Below are 26,752 nucleotides of genomic sequence, written 5' to 3'. Positions count from 1 at the left end.
GAGGCTGAAACCCTCTTGAAGATGAGCTAAGTTACTGAGACCTGTTTGTTTTTAGAATATTCAACATCTAGTCCAATGAGCACAACTTCAAAGTCTGCCAAGAGTCTAAAACTGCACGTTAATGGAATTCAGAGTATCAAAGTAAATCTTCTGTACACTTCCTTTTTGAAATGCCAACAAAAATGTTGACAATTTTAGGAGCTCCTTTCATCCATGAAAATTTTAAATTAAGATAACTTTCTTTAAAATGGTTTAGACCTTCTCAGCACTGATAATTTTTTTTAATTATTGAGGTCCAAAATCAGATTGGGTTCATCCATCTCAAGTGCTCGTATTTTTCCCACATAAATAGGATTATATATGTGTGTATTTATGTGTATATATAGTCATGTATAAGTATATATGTGTGAGAGAGAGAGAGAGAGAGAGATATGGATATATAGACAGATAGATACATAGATACATAGATAGATACATAGATACATAGATACATAGATAGATACATAGATAGACACATAGATAGTACATATGTTTGTGGAGGAAATATATGCTTGTGGCCTGGAATTCCATGATCCTCCAGCTTCAATCTCCCAAGTGGTAAGATTACAGGCATGAGCCGTGATGCCTGGCTCACGTGGTTTTTAATGAACAATGTCTTGTTTATGCACAGAATCTTCTCCCTGTAGCATCAGGGAATGTAGGGAAAGCATGAATAATGACTAGCCTCTATTTGTTCATGGGATTCGCATATCACACCACGATGAGGCTTGCTCTGCTCACTTCATGGAATTTTGACTTGTGTTATGTAAGATGTTTCAAGCTTCGGTTGCAAATGCTTGTCAAACCTCAGTTTTAACATCAAGAAGATGTTTATCCCTCTAAAATATGTTCTTGAGAGGCTCCAACTTCTTACTTCTTAAAGAAATTTGGCAGCTAAGTTTTGAACAATACTGGGCAACATTTTTGACTTTCTTCAGGGCTATTAGAAAGAAAAACCCAAGTATGAGTGAGTGTGGATGGAGGGGTTGAGGGCTAGAGAGGGATAACAGGTAGAGTTATTCCTTCCAGCCTGACACCTCAGCCATCCAGCGAATAACCAGAACCTGGGGGAGAGGGTCCTTTAAATAAATCTCTTTGCTCTTTGCTCAACCACAGGTTGGCTGTAACTCCCTCAGAGCTACTGGATCAAACTCCCCAAGACCTCTAAACAGGAAAAACAGGCTCCTTGAGAAAACAAGGAAGTAAACCTAAAGCAAGAAAAGGAGTTATTTATTGCCAATGAGCAAACTTGCAAATATTCTTAAGTTCAGCACAAACTTTTCTAAAAGTACAGTATGGTGCCGGCATATACTTGATCCATGCACCACCAGCCTTCGGTGAGTGAAAGTTTGCTAAAATTAGCTCTAGCTATGTTTACTTCACTATCTAATGGTGAAAGGTCATAGTTGATACATAAAGAAAATTGCCTTTAAATACTCTCTTAGGATTAAAAGTGTTCAATATGGAGAGAGTAGTGGTTTTTTATTTGTTTTTTTAGTAACAGTCTTTACCACATAGGGTTTTAATTTGGAGACTCAGAGGAATGGCAAACCCAATTTGTTGCATTCTATTATTTTTTTCTTTATGAGTACCTAATGATCTTACAGTTAGAGCAAGCTTAAGGTAATGCAATATTAGAATCTATTCATTTATTTTTGTTTGTTTTGAGACAAGGTGTTGCTTATGCTAGCCTGAAATTTTCAATCCTTCTACTTCAGCCTCCGGAGAACTGTGACTTATAGGTGTGTGCCATCACACACATCTTTGAACTGTGTTTGTAAATAAGAATTAAAGATCTTATCCTATGTCAAATTATGTAGAGATGCATGTTGCATGCATGACCTATATGTGATGCTGAATATACTATCAATTGTACTGAGAGATATAGATAAATAGATGAAAATAGTTTAAAATATTTCAAAACTTAGTATCTGAGAACTATAATGCATTAGACAAAAAATAAAGTCCCGTTTGGTCAGTTATACATTTTGGGGTCATGCTAATATGAGTGTTTTTGACCACACATAGTTTTAAAAAGTCTAAAAAACATCAAGAAAAAGAAACGATTAATTTCTGCACATGCATTACGCAAGCCTTCATGCAGATAAACTGTCTCCTGTCATCCTTAATGCACCTAAGTCCCTGTGTGGTCTGCTGAGTGTCTTCTTGACCTTACTTTTGAAACAATATGCTTCCCCCCCCCCCCCCAAAAAAAAGAAAATGGGGCCCAAAAGCAAGAAGAAGTGCCTGTGCTTCATTGAAGAGATAAAAGTGAGACTTTGAAATTCACTGAAAGACAATGTCCTTGGTGGAAAGGAGGATGGCATGATGGGGAAAATGAAGCAAGCCTTCACAGTGCAGCGCAGAACTCTATGCACCCTCAGCATTTTTTATTTCCTGAATACCAGTGTCCTTGGAACCACTGAGTCACAAATACTGAGAGTCTACTACGTACTTAAATATCAAGATCCAATGTGTCATTGTTGTCAGCACAGTCTAAATATTATTCCCACTTTCAGATAGATAACTGAGGCACTAAGTAATTTCCAAATAGGCTCAGTGAAAGTGGCAGTCAGTGTACACATATCAGGCAGTCTGGTTCCAAGGCCCAGGCCCTAAACCTGTTTTATTCTACCTTGAATGAAATGATACTGTATTCCATTCTTCCTCAAACTGCCTGTGATCATATGACTCTGAATATGTTCATCTTTCCCTTTTACTTTACATAAAGCTGAAACATCTTTTTCATAGCCAAATATTATTTCCATGACTAAATAATACTATACATTGTCTAGTCTGCGCCCTCCCATGCACTTCAATTTTCACTGTTCCATTATGAAAATCTCATGGAACTCTTGGAACTATTATTGCCTGTGGAAATAAGATAGAGAATCATGGGAAAAGAGTATGTAGCAGTGTACTTTGTTCTCAAGGGAAGAAATTGGTAGAAAGGAGTTGTGATACAAACTCAGGGATTTAAAAATACCATTGGAGAAGCAATTAGCTAATCAGGCCAAGTTATCGTTGTGGTAGAGAAGAACTTGTGAGCAGTAGCCCGAACCTGAACTGTAACCATATAATAAGACATTTATTGTATAGAATGTGTTCTCCATATTTGCTGGTTAGCATACAAGAGGAAAGAGAAGTATTATATGTGAGCCTTGGAAAGCTACAACCTCATGGTTTAGTGGACAGAGAAGTGAGCTCATAAAATGACTCAGAGATTCAGACTCTCTGTGTACCAACTACCAATAATCATCTCCTTTCCTTCTCTGGAAAGGCTAACCAGCCACATTCTTCACTACTTCCACATGCACATGAACACTGGTAGGTATTCATTGGCAGCCTGCTTAGGGCAGAGATTTATAGATATTTTGTATCTCAAAATACAATGCTTATACAGATTAAATTTCTCTCTGTCTTTCTCTGTCTCTCTTTCTCTGCTTCTCTCTGTCTCGGTCTCTCTCTCCTCTTATCTCTTCATCTGTCCCTCCACTCCATACACATTCCAAAACTGCGGGACAATAAACACGTTTTATTTTTTATAACTTAATTTAACACATTTTATCTTTTATACTTAATCCTAGAATGTACTTAGTCCTAGAGTGTAGCACTTAACAACAAACCTAAGAAACTCATTGATGTGTTAGAGTCTACCCAAAAGAACTGAGATCATTCCAATAGAGAAAACAGTAATAATGAAGTGGAATAAGACCCTAGAAAGTAAAACAAAGTTAAAGAAGATTCTCTGGAGGGCTAGGGGAGTAGACCTGAGAGGGATAGGAATGCAAATCCTCAGCTTGATAAAACTTCCTTCTGGGCTTTCAGGTGAGTTTATTGGAGCCTTGCACTTTAAATAACAAAATTGCCAAACAAATCATTATACATAAATGCCTTCCAGCAAAAAGAAGGACCTAGACTAACACACTTGACTGATCTGATGGTAGTTTTTGTAGCAGTAGCCTATTAATATTTTCAGGGTAGAGGGCTCATATTTTTCTCTTCCCACACCCTAGTAATCATTCCTTCTTTTACTACAGAGACTTTATTGTCCTCATTTAGTATTTTCTTCCAACAATAGCAGCTCTTGGCCTTTTTGATTGAGGCCAGTAGATTAGCACACAAAAGTACTCTAAATAAATTGATTTTAATCTTCAGAAAATATTTTGATCTATATGCTCAACTGGCAGATTTTTTCTTTCAGAATAAATTAAGAAATTATGGAAAAAAGCCTAAAACTTCACCTAACACTAGTGCCTCGTATGTGCTCAATATTTAACAAATGGGTCCACAATAAAAAATATCTACTCATTTGTAGCTACTCAGTTAACTCTCCTTACAATATGAAAAAAAGTAAAGACTGTAAGGCATCAGTAGTCACACCTGTAATAATCCAAGCTATTCAGGAGGTGAGATCTGAGAAACACAGTTTGAAGCCAGACAGGGCAGGAAAGTCCACGAGACTCACCTCCAAAAAGCAGAAAGGAAGCTGTGGTAGAGTGCCAGCCACAAAAAAAAAAAACGCTAATGAACACTGTCCAGGTCCTGAGCCTGCAGTCTCCTCTGTTCAGGAGACAGAGGTAGAAGAATTGAGACCTGAGGCCATCTGGGCTGAAGCATGAGACCCTATCTGAAAAAAAAAACCTGAAGGCTAAAGCACTGGGAACATGGCTCAAGAGGTAGAGCACTTGTTTAGCAAACTTGAGGCCCCCAGTTTAATCCCGCACTAACACATTTTAATCCCCACCACCTGAGGTGAAAGCAGCAGAAAGAGAAACAAACAATTCTGTCAACAAGGAGTCTACATTTCATGGATTCTGCCCAAATCTTAAATGTAAGTCTGTGGAAGATTGTTGACTCCCCTCTGTCCCTGCTTGCATAGCTGTGAATGACATCTGCACCAAATCAGCCAAGAGCTATTTATTCTTGACATATGTGCCAACCCCTTTCTATGCCCAAAAGGAAAAAATGTCACCTTTGTTCATTTCTCAAGAAAAGTATTAAGATCCTGTTCTGCTTGGAAAAGAAAAACTTGTTCCTTGGGGTATTCCCTGGAATTCCCTCCACATCATAGCCTTTCTGACAGTCTATGTGGCTTGATGTCACTCCTAGTTTCAGTGTGAATAGGAACACAGTTCCACAAGCCACATCAGCCCCTTTTCTTTCCCAGAATTTAATTTGAATACAGAGTTGGTGTGATGGAGCATGTGATTTTTGTAATTGTTTCTTTGTATTTCAAGGAATGTGAGCTTCTTGTCACCAGAAGGTAGTTCATGTCAGCCTTTCTTTAGTTTCATCATGGCTCCGAAATTAAAAATCACCAAATGCTTTTATGTAAATTAGCTAATATAAATATATACTTCCACAAATATTTAAGATGTAAATTTATAAGCAGAAATGAACTCACACATACATGTATACATGGATGTGTCTATGTGCTATATACTTATGCACATATGCCTACACACATCTATACATACAAGTAAACTAAGATTTCCAGATATTTACAAGTAAGTCTCCCCGCCTAGGTTAACTCTTTTATGGGTCACTGATGTTTGACTAAGGTACAAATGCAATAACTTTTACTATGTTTTAGTGTATAAAATGATGGTAATCTGTACCCTTTACCCAGACACTTCATAGTTTCACACACAGTAGGACAAGTTGACATCTGTGCATTGCAGGGAGGAAGCAATGACTAGAGCTAAAGGAAAGATTCTGTTCAAGGCCTAGAGATGAGTCAGGCACTAGTGACTCATATCTGTAATCCTAGCTACTCAGGAGGCTGAGATCTGGGTAGCACAGTTCAAGCTGGCCTTGATAAGCAAATCAATGAGACTCTTATCCCCAAATCAACTACCCCAAAAGATGGATAGATTTATAGTTCAAGTGATAGAGTGCCAGCCTTAAGAGACAAAAAGCTATGGGAGAGTACTAAGACCTGAGTTAAGCCCCAGTACTACTAACACCAAAAAGAAACCTGAAAAGATAAACCTTTGGAGTCCAAATGCAGAAAACCTTACACCTACTGGAAATACATCCGGCCCATATAAGCTAGAGAAAGGCCAGAGCCCCAGATCCCCGAGTGTAGTCTAAAGACCTCTGGGAATCAGCATTCTCTATGAGGCGATCCTAAAGCTCCAAAATATCTCCTGCACAATATTAATGTACCACTTAGTTCTTTTATCTTATTCTCATGTGGGTTGTCCATTGAGATCACCCATGGACCACCTACATATCTGAAGAAGCTAGGAAGATATTCTTCCCTTTTTCAATAACATAATCTCTGTGAGGTGCATCTTCAAATATATCATCCCAAGCAATGTCATAAGAGTGAATGAAGAGTAAGCATGAGCCTACAGCTGTTTTCCATTACAACAGAGATTGTTTTTTAATTTGCAAAACTGCCTCTCATTTAATGTATTATTTTGGTAAATATGCTTTTCATAAAAGTGTTATTAATATGTGATTATATAGTATTAATTTAAACAAGTAAATGGTGAAAGTTCACTTCATTATTACCCACATTATCAGGAGCTCTTTGAGTCTTCCAATAACCTTTAAGCACTCACCCATCTTGAAACCAAGGGCAAAGATCATTGCTGGGGAGTATGGTATCAGATAAATGGGCTTCTACACAACAATTCCCTAAAGAGAGAAAATATGCAAATAGAACCCTGTTTCTAAGCTTCCCATGAATTTTCATCCAATCAACTAATTAACCACAGCTTTTTTGGAGGCTACATCTAAGTTTTACTTTTTTTTCCTCCTCTCTCTCTTAAAACAAACCATTCATTTGCACAGCCAAGTACTTACTAGCTTGTTCCAGATGCAGCCAAACTGTTTTGTCTCATAAAATGTTTACTTTAAGATATAACCCTCACAATAGTTGTAAATGAGGATCTAATTTTGATTCAGAACGTGGTTGGAAACTGTTGACAGTGGGGGCTGAGGTAGGATAATGCGCGATGCACAGAGCTACTATGTCTGAGACACGCTGTCTATCCTCTGTGGGTCACTACAAAGAGAATGGGCAGCCTATTGCCTAAGTGAACCTGGAATCATCTTCTTGGTAGCATATATAGTTTCACATGAATTATATTTTAAGTACACATGTGTTAATAATATGTAAGAAAAAGTTACATTCAATGAATGCCTTTTTGTGCAAGAATACAATGTTTATTAAAAGGAATTAGTACCTGTATACTCACAAATAATAGTTTTCAGTCTCCTTTTTCTTCTCTTTTCTTTTGGTGTGCCTGTTCTGGGAGGGGGAGCTGGAGTCCAATTTTGTATCCTAATTTTGTCTTGAACTCAGAATCCTCCTACTTCAGCCTCCTGAGTGCTGGTGATACACTATCAGTTTCTTCTTTAAGCCATTCTTATCTTTGGCTTCATAAAAGCTCATCATTTTTCATTGTTCCATATAGATCCATTTCTTGGAAACTCAGAGCCAGCCCCACACATGTATAGTTCTTCTGTGTCTCTTGGCTTGGTCAGTCTTGAAATTACTTTTCTTTTTAATTTTTTTATTGAAAAGGTGATATACAGAGGAGTTACAGTTATATAAGTCCGATAATGAGTACATTTCTTTGTGAACAGTGTTAACCTCTTTGTTTTCTACCAGTTTTTCCCTCCTGACCCCTCCCCCACAAGCTGTATAGCTCATTTTCAAAACAGTGTCTAGTCAGTATCAATGCTGCATTTCTTCACTCTTTGTCCCACCATTTCTGTGTTCCCCCTTACCCTCCCCAAAACATACATAAACTTCCACACAAGACAAAAGACACAAAACCAAAACACAGTGACAAAGGAGAAAACAACAAAACCAAAAACCAAAATAACAAAAACCTTGTTTCCATTGCCTGGAGTTCATTTCAATTAACATCATTTTATATGATCATATATATGCATGTAACTATTGAGCCTTTGTGATCCTCTCCTAAGAATATCCTCCTTTGATCTCACTGTGTGAACGTTTAGAATCCATATAATTTATCATGTCCAAGTGTAATTTTTTTGTCTTTTACCATCCAGTGTGTTTACTTGTAGATTTATAGGCACAGTCTAATTACAACAAATGAGAAAAGTAATGTCACATTATTATTCCGAATCTGTGTTGCGTTATTTTGCAACTCCTACTATTTATCTAATAGTCAGCAATTACTTCAGTAATAACTCTGACCTAGACATCTTTTCAAACGCATCATACCTAGGCCAATAGCATAGTGGTCTAGTGAGTGAAATGCAACTTCACATGATATGGTTGAGATGTGCTGCCTCTGTGGGAATTTAGTCTTACTTCCCTGTCTCATTTCCCATGACCTTCTGTGAAAGAGTCTATGTAACTCAGTTCATCTGTCCATGGAAGAGCTTCTAAGCTCCTTAACAGCACTTCCTCCCACAGTTTACTATTCTGGTCTTTGATCCCACCACTCCAATGTATAATTTCTTAACACATTTAATATACTGCCTTGTTATCCTAGCTACCTCACTATAGGATGGACTTGGTCATACCGGAAACATTACAGGCCAGCTGATAGATTTTTTTTTTTTTGGTCGGTCGTGGACTTGAACTCTGGGCCTGGGCGCTGTCCCTCAGCTCTTCAGCTCAAGACTAGTGCTCTACCACTTGAGCCATAGTGCCACTTCCAGCTTTTTCTGCTTTTGTGGTGCTGAGGAATCGAACCCAGGGCCTCATGCACGCAAGGCAAGTACTTTACCACTGAGCCACATTCCCACCCCTAGCTGATGAATTCTTAATCTTGAGTTACAAATAACTTTGCTCAAACTCTCTGCAAGCTGATGTAGAAACTGATAAAGCTTAGGTGAGGAATATTTTCTGCAGTCTTTCCTTTTTTGGGGGGGGTGAGGGATCTGGTTGTGGGGCCTGAACTCTGGGCCTGGGCGTTGTCCTTCAGCTCTTCAGCTCAAGGCTAGCACTCTACCACTTGAGCCACAGCACCACTTCTGGCTTTTTCTGCTTATGTGGTGCTGAGGAATCAAACCCAGGGCCTCATGCATGCAAGGTAAGCACTCTACCACTGAGCCACCTTCCCAGCCCTCTGCTGTTCCTTTATGCACAGCCAATAGCTAATTTTGCCTCAGATTTTCTCCATTTTTAATTGGTCATCTCCTGTAGAGTCTGGAATTACAAGATGAATTAGCTTTGCATGATGTACAAGCAAGGAGCTGTCTTCATTTCTCCACCTGAGTAATAGGTTCCTGAATTCCAGGATCTTTGACACAGCCTCTGTTGACCATGATGGCCAGTCAGGAGCCTGTCCATATGTCATAGCCACACCCTCACTCAGAGAAGTGAGGCCTTCTGGCACTTGGACAGGAAACTCTTGGATTCTATCATTATATTTTTTGCATTGTTGATTACTACAGTGTACAAATGAGCAAACTAATTTCATAATGAGAGAAGGCACTATTGTAGAATTCCAAAGGGCCCATCATTTGCAGGATTACAGTTGTGTTTTTAGATGTTTTGACCTTCCAGAATGTAACAAGATGGGACATTACCTCATAAGTGAGTGGGATCTTGCTTTATTAGCTTCCAGTGTCAGAAAAAAATATATATATAAAGGAAGGAAAATAATATCTTATGGAAGAAAGATTTCACACATTATTTTGTCTTGTATTTTCATTTTCTAACCTCTTTCTTCAGCTGCTGGAGAATTAAGGGGAAATACCACATCCCAAATGTTGGCCCTGGTGATTTAAAATTAAAAGATGTGGTTCTTAGTGTCCAGGGAAACCTGAGCTTTATGGTTTGACTTCCTCTTCCTTCTGTTCTGAAAAAGAAAAAAAGACTAAGCACATTGCTTTTCCAAGCTTAGCATTATCCACAGTACAAATATTTATGGAAATCTTTGTCCCAAAAGAAGGGGAGTGAAGTTGAGACAATATTTTGGTCCATATGTTTGAGAAATTTGGAAAATGGTAAAAACATACCACAAACAACACTACATCTAAGATTAAGAATGTGTAAGGTTTTTGTCATTTATACTTGAAGTCTTTTCTGATAAAATGAAGAAAATTACACAGTATATCAAATTGAAACCCTATCATTACCATTATTGTTACCAATAATATTACTGATAATAATACCAATAATATTACTGTTTTACTCAAAAATCAGTCTTTGCAAGGTACCTGTAATCCTAGCTACTCCCGAGGCTGAGATCTGAGGTTGGCGGTTCACCGCAGTGTGGAAAATCTGTGAGACTCGTATCTCTTTTTCCAACGTGGCAACTGATTTGTATATCAAGAATAGAGGAAGGTTTCAGATCTTGCTCAAGCCTTTGGTTCCCTGATTGCCATTTGACTCTTTCAAGGTAAAACTTCAGATCAGGCTTCAAGAGAAACAGTTCGATGAAGAGCCAGCCAGAAGGAGAACTCCAGAGGCTCATGACCTACATATTATGGTTTCAAAGCAAGCACCTGCTGGAACCAGGCAAGGGATTCGGGGGAGTGCTTACAGCAAACACTAGGCTTTTTGGGGCCACAGCAAATTGTCACACTGGGGATCCAGACTTTTCACAGACAGTCAGATAGCTGAATGGTTATGTGAAATCCCTCTGCTTTTCACATTTAAAAAACTTTAAATCTATTCAAAAGCTTCATAATACAGCAAATAGTTTATCTCTATACCTAAATTTGCCCCAAGTTTTTAACCAAGAGATATTCTTCCTTTTCTAAAAGTTAATTTCATCCCAGATTTTTTTTTATTGTGAACATACTGTACAGAGGGGTTACAATTACATGGGCAAGATAATGAGTATATTTCTCCCCTTTGTTTACCCTTCACATCCCTTTCCAGCCTCCCCCCGGCCCCCACCCAATCCCCACCCCCCACCAAAGCTGTAAAGTTCATTTTCGACATGACAACTTGTACTTCTCATTGCTGCAATGGGTCCACCTGTATCCTTATTTAAATGACTTGTTTTTCCCCTTCCCCTCCACAAATTATACTGACACCAAATACAGTGAAAGCAGGGGTTATTACTGTAGGGGAGGGACATACAAAGCAACAAAGAAATAATCTTATAAATGTGTTAGAAACAAATGCATGAAAGAAAAAAAAACATTTAAATTAAACTGTGCCACACTATAGATGAACATAGAAATTCCTTCCTGAACCATATGAATGTCAGTTTTGCATGCCATGCCAATTCATTCTTAAATTCTTCATCATGTATGTCCTAAGAATAAAGACATTTTTCCTATTTAATGACAATACTATTATCAATCCTATGGATGATTAGTTTCGTGTCATTTCATTGTTCATCTTGAAATTTCTGTTTTTCTCAAAATTATTTTGTGCCCCTTGTTTATCCAAGTCAAGCTCTACTAAAGATTACCACATTCCCGTTTGATTATAATTTGATCATATTCTCTCTCTCTCTCTCTCTCTCTCTCTCTCTCTCTCTCTCTCTGTCCCTTTTTCTCTCTCCCTTTCCCTTCTCTTCCCTTCCTTCTCTCCTCCCTTCTCCTCCCCTCCTCCCTCACCAGAGCTTGAACTTAGGGTCTTTGCTCTCATTCACCTGACTAAGGTAGAACTCTAAGTGGTACAGCACTCTTAGCTAATGCTTTACCATTTGAATCATGCCTGCAGTCCAGCAGCCTGCTGGTTAGTTGGAGATAGAGTCTCTCAAACAGTTCTTCCTTGACTGGCTCCTAACAGCAGTCCTCAGGTCTTAGCCTCGTAAGTAGCTAGGATTGTGGGCCTGAGCCATAAACATCCATCTTTGGTATCTTCTGATACCAACCTTTTGGAACAAATTTCCCAATTTTGTATGCTTTCAAAACTCTTTTAACTGTTGGCAATGAAAACAATTTATAATGAAGGCGTGTGTGTGTGTGTGTGTGTGTGTGTGTGTGTGTGTGTGTGTGTGTGTGTGTGTGTGTGTGTGTTTGTGTGTGTGTATGTGTGTGTGTACAGGAATGTATGTGTTCACACATCTGAAAGTCCATGTATATTGCGGATTTTATTTTCTGCACACATTTTCTGTCCTGTGGCCTTTGCCTCAGCTCATGTTGATGTGTGCTCTTACCAGATATGATAAGGTAAAACCTCTTTCCTTCATTATTAGTAGTTATTAGGGTGTTAACACTTGACACTGTATCAAATTCTAAGGATGACAGAGAAAACCAATTAGGAAAAGAAGTCGATTTCAATGCAGCTTAGTGGGCTTGACCCTAAACCTATTGAAAATAGAATCTGCATTTTAAAAACACCTCCAAATTGGATAGGCTAGTTATTACAGTGCTACACATCCATAATCCCAGCTACAAGGGAGGATGTAGGCAGGAGAATTGTGCTCCAAGGCCAGCGTGGACAAATATGCAAGATGGTTTCCAAATGCAAAATACATGATTTTAAAAGTTAAAAAGGGCTGGAGGCATAGCTCAAGTGTCAGAGCACCTTCCCTGAGTGAAAATGCTAGTACTGTCAAAAACAAAAATGTTTTCGTGAAACCAAGGTGTAAAACAAATGTCATCAGAGAATATAACAAGTACTCTAAGAGGGACCAGAGAGATCAGAGGAGGCTTTGCTGTAGTAAGTAAAATCTGAGGGGAGTCTAAAGAGGAAGAGAAAGTAGGCATGGGTATGAGAAAAGGGAAAAGCATGCCACAGGTGAGTGGAGATGGGGTACGCACAGAAAACCTCATGTGCCTTGTTAAGGGATTGCATTTTGTTTTCCTTGTTTTTGCTGTTGTTGACGTTGTTGGAAGGGTTAGAAAACCTATGAAAGGTTTGAAGCAAGCATGGTCTAGTTGATCATAGGTCCAGCTGGCAGCCCTATCAGGAAAGGATTCTAATCCAAATAGAAGAGGCAGGAAGTGATGGCAGGTGTGTAGGGCAGGAGGAAAGGGCTAGATTCAAGACACTTGGAAGACAGAGGGACATGCTAAGTAGAGATGAACCTGCAAGTCAGAGAGAGTTGTCTGACACTGATTCTCCCCCAACAGGTCTGTCCCATGTGAAAATGGGTAACTGTGGTCTCTGCTCAACATTCAGGTAAAAGTGTACCTTACCTGTGACCCCATTAGCAGAGCAAGAATAAGAGAAACCCACAAAGGCCACACTGCTGTGAAGGACAGAGGGAAGGAGACACGCATACTAACTAAACAAACTTGTTAACCAAATCAAATGGGTGGAACCAACTGATAGGTATCTTTGTGGTTTGAGAGAAAGACACCCCTGTGTCCTTGTGTTACGGGAAAGTCAGGGCAGATAATCAACCTAGATCCTTGCCCGTGTGTGGCAGGAGAATTCAGGCAAGTTGCAAATGTAGGCAGTGATAGGAAAGTTTATCAGGAAAGGAATAGAATCAAGAAAGGAGCTGCGGTGGATTGAGGATGGGAAAAGACGGCATTTCGGTTTGTCTTCAGAGTACAGACATGAGCATTAGGTTTAAGTAAAGGGAGAATTAGAAGAGCACAAATATGAATAGTTTCAGAGTCCTGGTTACAGGTGTGGCCAGGCTGGTCATTAACTTCATTCAGGTTCTCTTGATTTCCAGAGAAGGTGCTATCATTATCTTCATTTCTGGAGGCTAGTCACGTGACAGTGGTTGTCCTGCAAGTCCCTGCTGTGCCTCAGTTGGGACAGTTTCTGTCCTTTGTCACAAAGATGTTATAGATCAGTTCTCCTTTTCACAAAACCCAAAGTGACCACAAAATAACTCTGAGAACAACTTAGGGCCATGACAAACACAAAATGGAACTGGAGATGCCAGGCTTTGCTCCTGCTACTAGGTAACTTGTTTCAGCCAAAGTAGTTTTAAGTATCTACTACAAATAGACTTTAAGTTGACTGAAAGTGGGTTGATTCTGTGGTGAGAATGACAGAAGTAGGCACAAGGGTAAGAGAATTTAGAGATTGCCTGTGAGAAATTCCTATTTCTAGATCCAGTCTACAGGTCTCTCACCGGTGAGCCAGGAACTACAACATCTTCTCCCACACCTTGTGATCTCATTGCTTTGCATTTTCCTATCGCTCAGGGCTTGCTGCTACTTACGCCTGGGCCAACTTCTGATTCAATGACTTCTCTCTTTTCCTCAACGATCTGATGGGTCGAAGATTCATTGGGCGAGAAGGAAAATAATTACAAATCTTACACTTTTAGCATTCCCATCTTTCATTTCCTATTTTTGTTTATTTTACAATGAAAAACATAAACATATTCAGACACAGTTTACTTGAGCAAAGATCCAATCATGAATCAGGTATCTATCGATCAGAACCAGAAGCAGTTTGAAGCACACCGAAAGGGCAGCATGCACAGAGGCTAGAGTAGGAAGAACATACACTAGGCTAATCAGAAATGACGTGATGTTTTCTGATTGGTCTTTAGCTTGTTTTGCTATTTGCATTTGGGCTTCGATTTGTAAACAGAGGAATCTATTCTTCTAGAGCCATGCAGCCTTGCAATTATTTTTAATCCTAGGATTTATTGGTAAATAGTCACATATTGAGTGTACCTATTTCCATATTAAGGGTAGATATTCATATATTAAAATTTTTCAGTGACCACTCTTCTGCATGACAAAAATAATCAGGAAAAGAGCCTTCCCAAAATCAGGAAGAGACTTCACAAAAAGTGGAGAAGCTGGCACTGTTTGCTTTTTTTTCTCTCCCTTCTCTGAGCTTGCTGACATCTTTCAGGTTTTGCCAACTAATAAAACCCTGTGTAAAGCCAATGTGGTGACACTTGCTTATAATTCAGAACTTGGAATGCTGAGGTAGGTAAATCCTAGGTTCAAGCTCAGAGTGGGCTACAAAGAGACTGCCTCAAAAAAACAAAATCAAAACAAACAAACAAAAACCCTATATTCTAAAAAAAAATCTTTGGCTAGAGAAGTTGAGCATTTCTTCATGTGTCTATTGGCCATCCTTCTTTCCTCTTCAGAGAAGTTTCTCTTTAAGTCTTTAGCCCACATATTTATTGGGCAGTTGTTTCTTTGAGGATTTGTTGTTGGGGGATTTAATTTTTTGAGTTCCAGGTATATTTTAGATATGAGACCCTTGTCCATTGTATGGCTAGTGAAGATTTTCTCCCAATCCGCGGGCTTTCTATTGATCTTGTGAGCTATGTCCTTTGCCATGCAGAAGCTCTGCAATTTCATGCAATCCCATTTGTCCAACCTTTCTTTGATTTGTTGTGTTTCTGGATCTCTATGAAGAAAATTCCTGCCTGTGCTAAGGAGACCTAAGGTTTTTCCTATTCCATCCTGTAATGTTTTTAGAGTGTCTGCTTTGACTTTGAGGTCTTTGATCCATTTGGAGTTGATTCTGGTGCAGGGTGATATATAAGGATCTAGCTTTAGTTTTCTACAGGGGATTAACCAGTTTTGCCAGCACCATTTACTGAAGAGGCTGTCTTTCTTCCATTCTATTTTTTTTAGCTCCCTTATTGAAGATTAGATGGCTATAGGTCCTTAGGTTCATTTCTGGGTTTTCAATTCTATTCCATTGGTCCTCAGGTCTGTTCTTGTGCCAGTACCAAGCTGTTTTGATTACTATGGCTTTGTAGTAGGGTTTGAAATTTGGTATTGATATTCCTCCAGCACTGTCCTTTCTGTTAAGGATCATTTTTGCTATGTGGGTCTTTTATTGTTCCATATGAATTTTTGGATTGCCTCTTCTATTTCCTTGAAGAATGAGCTAGATACCTAAGTCTCTCTAATATAGGGCATTGCTAGGATCACAGAAGCTCAGTAGAAAGTTTTATATGATGCCCAGAGTTTCCTGAAAAGCAGTCAACAGAGCAGGTTAGAAGGAGGAGGCTGATCTCTAAAGAACAGGCAGAAGGTCATAAAGAAAAGCTACTTTTGGGGCTCAGAAGGTGGCTCAGTGATAGAATGCTTGCCTTGAGTGCATGAGGCTCTGGTTCAATTCCTCAGCACCACATAAGCAGAAAACCCAGAAGTGGTACTGTGGCTCAAGTGGTAGAGCACCAGACTTGAGCTGAAGAGCTGAGGGACAGCACCCAGGCCCAGAGTTCAGGCCCTACAACTGACAAAAAAAAAAAGAAAGAAAGAAAAGAAAAGCTACTTTTTCCACACACACTAAGTCGGGTCCAGCTCTGCACTGCACATGTTTGTGTTTGTCTACATGTGTGTGCGTTTTGAGGTGAGGAAAAGGAAGTGGCTGTTACAGAAAATAAGCAGAACCCATTTCTTTTCTCCTCCCTGACGTAGTCTATTCTCACTTTAATTTACCCATGTTTGGAAACCAAGTGGTTTCTGACAGCACACCCTGAAGTCACGGGAGAACACACGCATACCTTCGTGAACAGTGATGCAGAAGACAGCAAGCTTAAAGACATAGCTGTTGACAGTCCAGCCGATGTCAGCAGTGCCAAGTGAGCTTCCAGAAGGGCACTGGTGCATTTCAGCTTCATCTGCTGCCCATTAATCTCGGCAGATGCAAGGCCTGAGTTCGGTTGCCAAATACACTCCCGTGCTGAGCAAGCAGCGTGGAACCCCTGCCCACTCTCAACCCCACCCCAAACCAGCCCCCACTGCTACACCCAAATCTCTGGAGCAAAGGAAATTGTCAGCACTGAGCTGAGCCAAACTGGGCACTCCCCAAAGCACTCACGATGTGTTGCCTGAGAAAATATCTCCCTGGAGGCATTAAATAGCCATAGAGTTGGTGGGCCAGCGAGTACCTGAAGGGAAAGATGGGTGCACTGGCCACTGGGTTCATATTATTTGCTCCTTTCTTTAAGAACCAGAATGTTAATGGCTGGTGGTGGCTCATGCTTAAAATTCTAACTACACAGAAAGCTGATATCTGTATATCGTGGGTCAAAGCCAGGACCAGGCATGAAAGTCTGTGAGACTCTTATCTCCAATGAACCACCAAGAATACTGAAGTGGAGCTATGGCTCAAGTGGTAGAGTGCCAGCCTTGAGCGAAAAAGCTAAGGCCCTGAGTTCACACATACACACACACACAATCAAAGTATTAATCATCTGTGTTAACACTGTGAGGAAATAGGATCATTGCTAAAATATAAAAGCAAGAAGTACAAGATTAATTAGAGAAGCAATCATATTGATGCCAAATAGGCATGACTAGGCCAAAACCACAGAGTAATCATTTTCCGGAGAAAATGGATTCAAGTAAGGCTTTGCAGTGTGGGGTTGAGGGAAAGGTGGGATGAGATGAGGATTGTTGAATTCAGAGGGGTTCTGAGGACATTCTGATATCTTAAGAGGATACTGGTCCTTTGAGTAATGAGTTGAGAATAAACTGACGCCGTCTATGTCCACCACACCCCTAACACTAATTCCCCTACACGCAGCTACATTTCCTTGTATTACACAGTAGAGCTGCACAGGAACAGGGAGTAAAAGCCTACTATTCATGTTCACAAAGAATGCACTATTCATTGAGATATAGTTGATTTGCTTAGAATTGCTTTTATAGGGGGAGGAGAAGCCTGAACATCTAATAAATATCCAGAAGCACTGAGGTTTTCTCTGCGATGCTGCAGCAGATGGAAGGTCTAGGATCTTGAAAGAAACCTTTGAGTAATTTCATTCTTTTTTCTTTAATGGCTGGTATTTCCTAGTAATCTATGGAAGACTTCAGTGAATAACAGCCACAACATTCATGAAAGCCTCCAATTCAAATACTAACCCAGGATTACGTTGTTGGTTTCCTTCAGAAACTCAATGCAAGTATCTCTTTCCAGTCCAACCTTCAGTTCATAGCGTTTCAGGAAGGATGGCACGTGAACAAAACTATGCCCCTCGTATTTTCTATTCTTTGCTCTAATGGAAAGAAAAACACCAGTGCTGAATGGGGGCCTAAAAGACTTCCATTTGACATTCTCTTTGCCACCGCTAGTAGGAAAGCAAAGACCTGCCCAGAAATCAGACCGTCAACATTCCAGAAAGTGCTGACTCCGCTCGGAAAGGATGTACCTCATGGCCAAAGGCCCCCGAAGAACCCAGACGAGACATCCATCATGTCAGTGTGGATCCCACTCTCCTTGGGAAGGAAAAGAGGCTCTGGCTTGCCAAATGCTAGGGTAATGGAGAGGAGCTGGCTGCCGCTCACACTTCTTCTTTTGTGTGACACTCCTTTAAATTATAAAACTCATTCTTATCGGAAGGCCTGTATAAAGTAGGCTGCGGGCCAGATTTGATATGGGCACCATTATTTTCCAACCCCTATTGTAGACAAAAGGGAGAATTTATATGGGAGGACAGTGGTCTTCTCTCCTCTCTGGCCTAGCTTACAAGATCAGAAGCTGCTGTGTGGCTGGTGACACGTGTTTATTTTTCCAGTCTCATTATAGTTCTTGGCCCACAGAGTAGATATTTAATGTCTCTGAGCAAATGAATGTAGGCTAAGATCTTGTTCACTTTTCTGCTCTCAGTGCAGCATTTGGCCCATATGATAGGTGTATAAGTTGAATGAAGGAATGAGTTAATGAATGAATGGAAGAAAGGTAGGGCAAGTTTAGTTAATAACCACATTTTTAAAAAAATGTTCTAAGTAGTCCCAGTGGTAAATCTCCTACCACAGATTAGCAACCGACACTTCATTTTCTTCCAGGATTTGGAGAAAACTCTAATGGGAAGCAGTTCGAAGTGAGTCCACTGGACTCCACAGAGTATAAACTGATCCCCTCTAATTAATATAGTTGAACAGCCCAAAATACAGATACAGTGAGGTCCCAACTATTGCACCTGGTGGAGTGGGCTTTTCTAATCACAAGCATCTTTACTTGACCTCCACTGCAGGTGACAGCCCTACGCGTGTAGGCAGGTCTAGGACGCCAGCCCTCGCAGGTCGCTCCCCTTGAATACCATGGGGCAGGCACCAGAAGCTTGTTTTTCCCCCTTGTAAGTATCACATGATTGGTGGGAATGTCAGCAGAAGTGTGCATGCTGAATAGACACATTTTAGTTCCCTTCTTTCTCCTCCTTCTTGCTCAATATCCTGAAGACATAATTAAACTTTGGTCATCTAAGGCAGCCTCACTAGAGGTGTGGGGGTTGGGCGGCTCACTCAATCATTCCCCTGCAACAAGGCCTACCAGGCCTCAGCCTGGCCACCACCATCTTTAGACTCTGAAAGCAGAGCAAAAGTAGGAGCGGCTCTGGTCCTGGCCCTGACTCCAGGAAGACCCTGTAGCTGAGATCGCCCAGGCTGCCACCTGGCTCTACAGGAGTCAGATAACCGCTACTCCCACGTTTCTTCTTTCACATGCATGTGCAAATGTGGATGGCAAGAAAAGATGCCACCTCCAGTCTGGCAGCACAGACTGTCCAGGCTGAGCAGGGGAAAGAAAGGCAGAAAAAGAAAAAAAAAAACAGAAGAGACAACATCAGAGGCCAAAACTCAGCCTCAAGAAGCCAGAAGGGCAATAAGCAGATCAATGTAGCTAAAAATGTTTGTCACTTGCTCTTTGATAAGAGGATAGTACTCTTGTGACTCCTTTGTTACCACTGGGTGTTAAATGATGTCCTGCAACAAAACCAGAGACTGGGCCCTGTTGCCTGGTAGCAGAGCTGACACAGGGGATCTGTTTGCTGTATGGTGGCTCCTAACAAGTGTGTATGAGCCTCCTCTGGATGGGGAAGAGCAACTTTCAATTTCCCCAAACCTTCTGATGTGGCCATGTGGGACACCCTGTGGGATTGCTCCACAAAGAAAGGGAAGAGGCCACTCGGCCACTAACTCTTGCCTTCTTGGAGGAGCTCCTGACAGGCTGGAGGAGTGATGACAAACAGCTGAAAAGAAGCCAAGAACGTTTTTCAGCCTGGCTAGTGACTCCAATCTTAGTTGCTGCCTTTGGCTCTCTTGTACGCATAGTTATTGCTTCTGAAGACTTCATAAGCCCTCTCATCTTTCAACTAGAGTGGCAGTCAAAGTAATTATAAAGAATGGGCCTTTGACTGTTTCCTACCTGTTGTGGGACTTTGAAAGAGCCACATAACCTATTGTATCTCCGTTTTTTTTATCTGAAAAATGGTGTGTTAACATATGAACTTCACCATTTTATCACAGATGATAAAACTGTATACACTATATATTCACATGTAATACTTGGTTATTAATTTTAGTATGTGGAATATTTTGGCATTAGCCTGAAATTATTTTGTATAGAAAAATAGATAACTCACCTCCAAAAGTCTAAGTCATGGCTTTGTTTTTCTTTGCTCTTAAGACAAGACTGCAAGGTGGGGTTTTATGTAGATCAAAACATGTTTATACATGGTCAGACACAAGTTTCAATTCATCTACGGCCCAAAGAAATTAGTAGCGAATGATAGATGAAGGGGAGAATGACAAACTGTTCTTTCCAATAAAACCACACCTTTAAGCATGTGCCATTAAAGAGAATCATTAATTTCCAAGGATTATGGTATGTCCCAGGGATCTCTCTGATAAGCTGGTCCTCAGATAAGCCAGCCCTTGGATAAGCTGGTCTTTGGATAAGCTGGTCCTCTATTTCAAGAAGGAAATGATGGAAGGCTGGACTCTGGTCAAGGTGCATTGTACACTTAGGTTACATGTTAGTTCAAAACTTTTTTGTACCCTTATCCGCAATAACTAGTATATGTCTTCTAGGACAAGCAGAAAAGGTCAAAAGTTATGTACATATGACCATATAAGATGATGGCAAGTGAAACGAACCCCAAGATAGAAACACAAGTGTGGATTTTTTTTTCTTTCTTGCTATTGTTTTTAATGTACCATGTGATTTTTTTTGTTTCTTTTGTTTGTTCTTCTCCCACGGTATAACTTGTTTTCACTGTATTTGATTGGAGGAGGGGAAGGAAATAACAAAATGCTGAAATAAGGATAGAGATGACCCATTGTAACAATGAGATGTACAAGACATTATGTTGAAAACGAACTTTACAACTTCAGGTGGTGGGGGGGGGGGGAGGGAAGGAGGGAGGAGTTGGGAAGATGGGGAGGGAAGGGATGGTAGGGGATAAACAAAGGAGGGGTAACAATGCTCGGGAAATGTACTCATTACCTTACTCATGTAACTGTAACCACTCTGTACAGTATTTTTGTAATAAAAAACATATTTAAAAAGCTTTTTTGTACTACTATCTGAGAATAACAGAAAAGAGTATCTTGAGCATTAGTAAACTATATTTTTAAGATCTTGGGAAGCATTTCATGTCCTTCACAAGACCACTTTCAAGTTCTGACCCATTTAACTCCAATGGAATCCTATTCTTCCCACTTCTTACAAGAATCCAGAAATTCCCATCCTCCATTTCATTCAGCTGGTAGAATTCTGGGATATGCTGGTCTCAAAGTTAGTGCCTCACAGAACAGTCATACTGACATCTAGTGGTGAAAAGACTAAGTGCAGACTTGGATACAGTATTTACCAATCATTTTTCCTACCACAATTATCTCACAAGTTAAAGAGAGGGATAGGTCAGGGGATGTGGACAGGATCCTGCATATGTCTTTGAGGTGTTCCATGGAGGGAACATTTCCAAGAACAAGCACTTGGGGACAGTGAATCTCAACTCACTAGCTATCTCTTGACGTTGTGGTTAGGACTGTGGAGCCAGAAACCAGATCTAAACTTGAATAGGGGTTCTACCTGAACCAGCTTCGCACCATGGGTGAATGCATGCAATGGCTGTGCCTGTTTCTTTTTCTGTAAAATGGAGATAAACTTCTGCATAGAATTACCAGTAAGTAATGCTAAAGCTCTTCACAGATGGCCTGCAATGGAAAGCCATCCAACAAAATGATTTTTGTCTCTGTGAGATCGAATTTTTTCTCTCTGCTTTATTATTATTATCTTCAAATCATTATACAAAAGGGTTATTCAATGTAACATGTTCGTTTATATGTACAATTCATCTTAATCAGTGTAACCTCCTCCATCGCCCACACACACCTTCTTTCCCAATACCACCCAGCCAGGTGAGTGACTGTTTTTTGAGAGTATGTTGTTGTAGAGAACTGGTAAACCAGCAGCCTTGTCCCTAGAATTAGACAGCCTCCCATGGAGATCCCAGTGCATGAGCAAGTAGGAGACCCAGATTCTAGTCCTACGGTATAACTTTAGACAGGCCCCTCCCCGTTTCTTTCCTAGAAAATGAGGGATTTAAAATTCCCTGATGTTCATGCCTTTTTTATCTTTTTCAGACACTATAACTCTTTCTTGAAAGCCAGGGATCAGCCTGTCCTGTTGTTGTTTTTAATACAGCTGCTGCTGACTATGAGAAATAGTGGCTGAAAAACTCTCTCCACCAACCCCAGAGGTTAAACCATGTGTGTGTGTGTGTGAACAGGATGAAAAGTCAATGGGAAGCCTCATCAGAAACTTGTCTAAGAGTCCCCAGAAAAAAAAAATAGAAAGCTTGAGGCTGGACTGTTTTTCTACCTCTGCTGAGCAGTCTTTTTACCTAGAAAACCATGAAAACCACTTGGTTGTACAAATTCAGTCCATATCTTGTTAATAATGTCACCAAAAGCCTTATCTAGTAGCTGGTCAGTGGAGCGAAGGCCCTTGCTTCCTAAGGCAAGTTAAATGCCACCAAATGTTGCTTGTGCCTAAACTCCTGCTTCATCTTCCTGGGTCAGGAATAATCCCAGCCACGGAGTTGCTATTTCTCACAGGAAAGGCAGCAGATAGTTCTGTGAAGGAGAGTATGCTAGATTCCTGTGACTACAGTCACACAAGACCACAAACTGAGTGGCTTACAAGAACAGAAATCATTATGAGTGTGAAGTCAAGATATCAGCACAGCCAGTCTCCTCCCAGAGGCTCTGAGAGGCAGCGAGGCCAGTCTCTGGTTTCTGGCAGCCTTAGCTCTTCCTTGGCTTGTGGCTTTTGCCTCCAGTCTCTCCCTGTCTTCAAATGGCCTTCTCCTCCTCTATCTTTTCTTCTGTGTTTTAGACACTTGGCATTGGACTTAGTACCACTAGGATGATTCTATCACCTTAATCACGTCTGCCAACATCTTTTCCCTACATTCTGAGTTCTCACATTCTGAGTTCTGAGACATGGACAGATCTTTTGGAGGGATGCTACTATGTATCCTACTACAGTGGGTATGGATGATAGAGAGAAAACTTGTATAAGCAAGCAACCAACAGCTATACCTCAATCTCGTCTCCACATGCTGAAACCAGAGGAGTGCTCCAGTCCTTGCCTTTGAATTTCTGCAACAATTTTGGCTGCTCAATAAGATATGAGGATAAAAGTCAAGTCAAGTCCAAGATCCCAAAGGCTTTGAATCATTTTTGCATGGGTAGGTACCATAGAATGGACACCCTCACCCTAAGTCCCTGGCTTGCTGGGTGATGATTCTGTAGAAACTTCAGAGGAGCAAAGCAGAATGGTCAGGGCGTTAGAGTATGCACAGCTCGAGGAAAGCATTCTCCCGGGGTGATGCTGCCATGCACGGTGCTTCTCCCCTCCCTCCAGCTTTCCCTGTCTTCAGCTCAAAGACAGCCCAAAATTATGTACCCTGTCAGTAAAGTAATAATGTGTCAATGAGAGCTTTGCTTACACCTTCCAAATGGTTTTGTGTGTGCATACACTGAGAGCAGGTCATCTCTAAGGTGAGAATGACCTCAGATGATATGGTAATTGTTTGCATTCCTATTAGATGTTTGACACTGACCCATTATTAAATGAAATTAAATAACCCATTCAATTTAATTTCATAATTCTCCAAGCACTGTTTTTTAACTAATCTTATTTTTGTATTATTATAAAAACATATGTGACAAGAAATTTTGCCAATCTGATCTTCTGATCTTTTCTTTTCTTTTCTTTTTTTCCCTTGACTGGGGCTTGAACACTCCCTAAAGCTGTGCTCAAGACTCGTGCCCTATCACTTGAGCCACAGCTCAGTTTCTGTTTTTTTTTTTTAATTGTGTGTGTGTGTGTGTGTGTGTGTGTGTGTGTGTGTGTGTGTGTGTGTGTTGCTTAATTGGAGATAAGAGTGTAACAGACTTCCCTGCTCAGGCTGGCTTTGAATCACGATCCAAGGATCTTAGCCTCCTGAGTAGCTAGGATTACAGGAGTGAGCCACTGGCATCTGGCCAATCTGACCGTTTTAAGTGTATAATCTTGTGGTATGACATACATTCACATGGTTGGGTAACCTTCACTACTAGCCATCTCTGGAATGTTTCACCTTGGCTAACTTTGAACTCATTGAAAATAGCTTCCTATTATTTCTTTCTTCTGCTCCTTGGAAATTTCCATTTTACATCCTGTCTTTATGAATTTAACTACTCAAGGAACCTCAAATAAATGGAATCCCACAGTGTCCTTTTGTAGCTTGCTTATTTCACTTAGTATAAAGTTTGTTCTAACATGCACTAGAATCTCCTTTTTAAGACTGAATAATATTCCAATGTATGTATAGACCATGTTTTATTAAATCCATACATCAGTCTATCAATAGGTACTGGATATTCCCCTTTGGGCTATTGTAAGGAATGCTGTTATAAACAGCAATGTGCAAATATCTATTTGAGTCTCTGGTTTCCCCTCTTTTGGATATGGAACCGGAAATATAACTGATGGGTCATCAAATAATTTTTTGATCGTTTCCTACCACATCCGCACAATTTTATATTCTCACCACCCAGGTACAAGTAGCACCTAAGAATGAAGAAAGAACCTGGGAAAAGAGGGTGCCTGGGTGCTAAAAGAAGAGAGTATGCCGTGGGAAGCTTGGAATTAAGATGTTATCATTTTAGTGAGAAAAGTGGGGGGGGGGGGGGAGCTCCTGAGGCCAAGGTGAGAGAAGTTCCTCACCTCCGGCCAGAATCCTGTCGCTGCGCAGCTACTGGAGAAAGTGCAAGGCGCGCAGGCGCGCGGCAGCTGAGGCGATAGTATGACTTACTTCTGATGGCCAAGTGCTGCCTTCATTTCTTCAGTGGGTAAAAGGCGAAAAGGCAGAATGGGAATGGGGCGAGAGGAGGATGAGAAGTAAGACAAAGGGCCATGCGCACATTCTATAGTCAGAGGCCAAATCTGATTTGTTTGTGTCATTATAACAGGCTCCATTTAAGGTCTAGTTTTAACTTTTCTCTGATCCAACTCTGGAGACTTCACTGAGTCACAGCTGCCACCTGTCTTGCTTACCTCGTGTTCTGCTCTCTTCTTCAAGATGTTCTCCCATGTGGGGAAGGAAGTCTCTAGAAAGCCTCACAGATGGGCACACCCCTCCATCCCCGCCTTTCCACTCTGTGCCACCTGACACTTTCAGTTTCTGATTTCTTACCAGGTAAAGAAAAGCAATCCAGTGCCCAGGAGTGTATGTGAGTGTGTGTGTGTGTGTGTGTGTGTGTGTGTGTGTGAGAGAGAGAGAGAGAGAGAGAGAGAGAGAGAGAGAGGATGGGAGAGAGAGATCAAGGAGGAGGAAGAAAATGGGGGAAGAGACTGGAATGGTAGAGGCTGCTGGGAAAATTAATGTACCATTGCTTCCCATGTCAATAAGCACTTGTATTTCAAATGTCAGATGTTTTAAGCAAAATGAATTTTCTTCTGCTGTTTATACTACTTACATATAAAAATGGAGCTGCCATAAGAAATAGCTGAAATTAAGGTCTGGGTTAGAACAGTTGGAGGCACAAAGAAAAGAAAAGAACTCTGTATATGGAGGGCGAATTAGTCATTATTCCAAAATCCAAGTTAATCACTGACCAGATTACTCTGAACCCATGTTTCAATTATCTGCAAATCAAAGACCATCTTCTAACTTAGTATATTTTGTCAATTCGGGGTTAAAAGAACTTAGGTAGTCTTAAGCAGATACAGGCTGCATGTATGTATCTATTTATAGTGTATTATAATGTAAAGTTTGCATATTTAAAAAATATGTAAATAAATGTTTATTTTAAAAGGTATATTTTAATATACATTGTTTTAATGTAATATAGATAAATAGATAGATATAGATAGATAGATAGATAGACACATTAGAGTAAGAAGAGCAAGAAGTGTAGGGTGTCTGTTGTTCTGTGTTATTTACATCTTACTCTGTATTCTGCACATACATCCACATCAAGAAATCTGAACTAATAACACCCTGGCTGCAGAAACACACAACTATTTAACTTGCTCAATTATTTATACTTAAGCCTTCAAGGCCATGCCAAAGTTAAAATTATATTTGTATAAGCGCTATTTTATAAGATAACAAGGAAAGGGGTATGAAGGTCTTTATTTTAGTTGCAGTATTGATGTTTGAACTCAGTACTTTGCATTCACTAGGGAAATGCTGAGCCACTTGATACATGCCTCCAGCTGTTTGCAATGGTTATTTTTTTGTTTTTTTTTAATTGTGAAAATACAGAGGGGTTACAATTACATGGGCAAGATAATGAGTACATTTCTTATCAAGCATTGTAGCCTCCTCCTTTGTTTCCCCTTCCCATCCTTCCCCCACCTCTCTTCCTCCCCCCCCCCCCCCACCAAAGTTGTAAAGTTCGTTTTGGACATAACGACTTGTACATCTCATTGTTGCAATGGGTCCACCTGTATCCCTATTTAAACGATTTGTTTTTCCCCTTCCCCTCCACAAATTACACCCACATCAAATACAGTGAAAGCAGGGGTTATACTGTGGAGGAGGGACATACAAAGCAACAAAGAAATAATCTTATAACTGTGTTAGAAACAATCGCATGAAAGAAAAAAAAACATTTGAATACATATCTTAGGGTT

The 26,752-nt window shown here is 40.3% G+C and overlaps 1 protein-coding gene across 1 annotated transcript in view; it reads left to right on the top strand.

The window, feature by feature from the left end:
- The window catches only part of Fyb1 (FYN binding protein 1), a 126,772-nt gene that overhangs the window by 11,944 nt on the left and 88,076 nt on the right, over positions 1-26,752 (top strand). The gene's annotated exons all lie outside the window — the stretch shown is intronic.

The sequence above is a fragment of the Dipodomys spectabilis genome, unplaced genomic scaffold, assembly GCF_019054845.1.
Source record: "Dipodomys spectabilis isolate Male_0828 unplaced genomic scaffold, ASM1905484v1 ptg000138l, whole genome shotgun sequence".
In the NCBI taxonomy this organism is placed as follows: domain Eukaryota; kingdom Metazoa; phylum Chordata; class Mammalia; order Rodentia; family Heteromyidae; genus Dipodomys; species Dipodomys spectabilis.
Note: the sequence above shows the minus strand (reverse complement) of the source record. Positions and strands in the feature narration are given on the sequence as shown.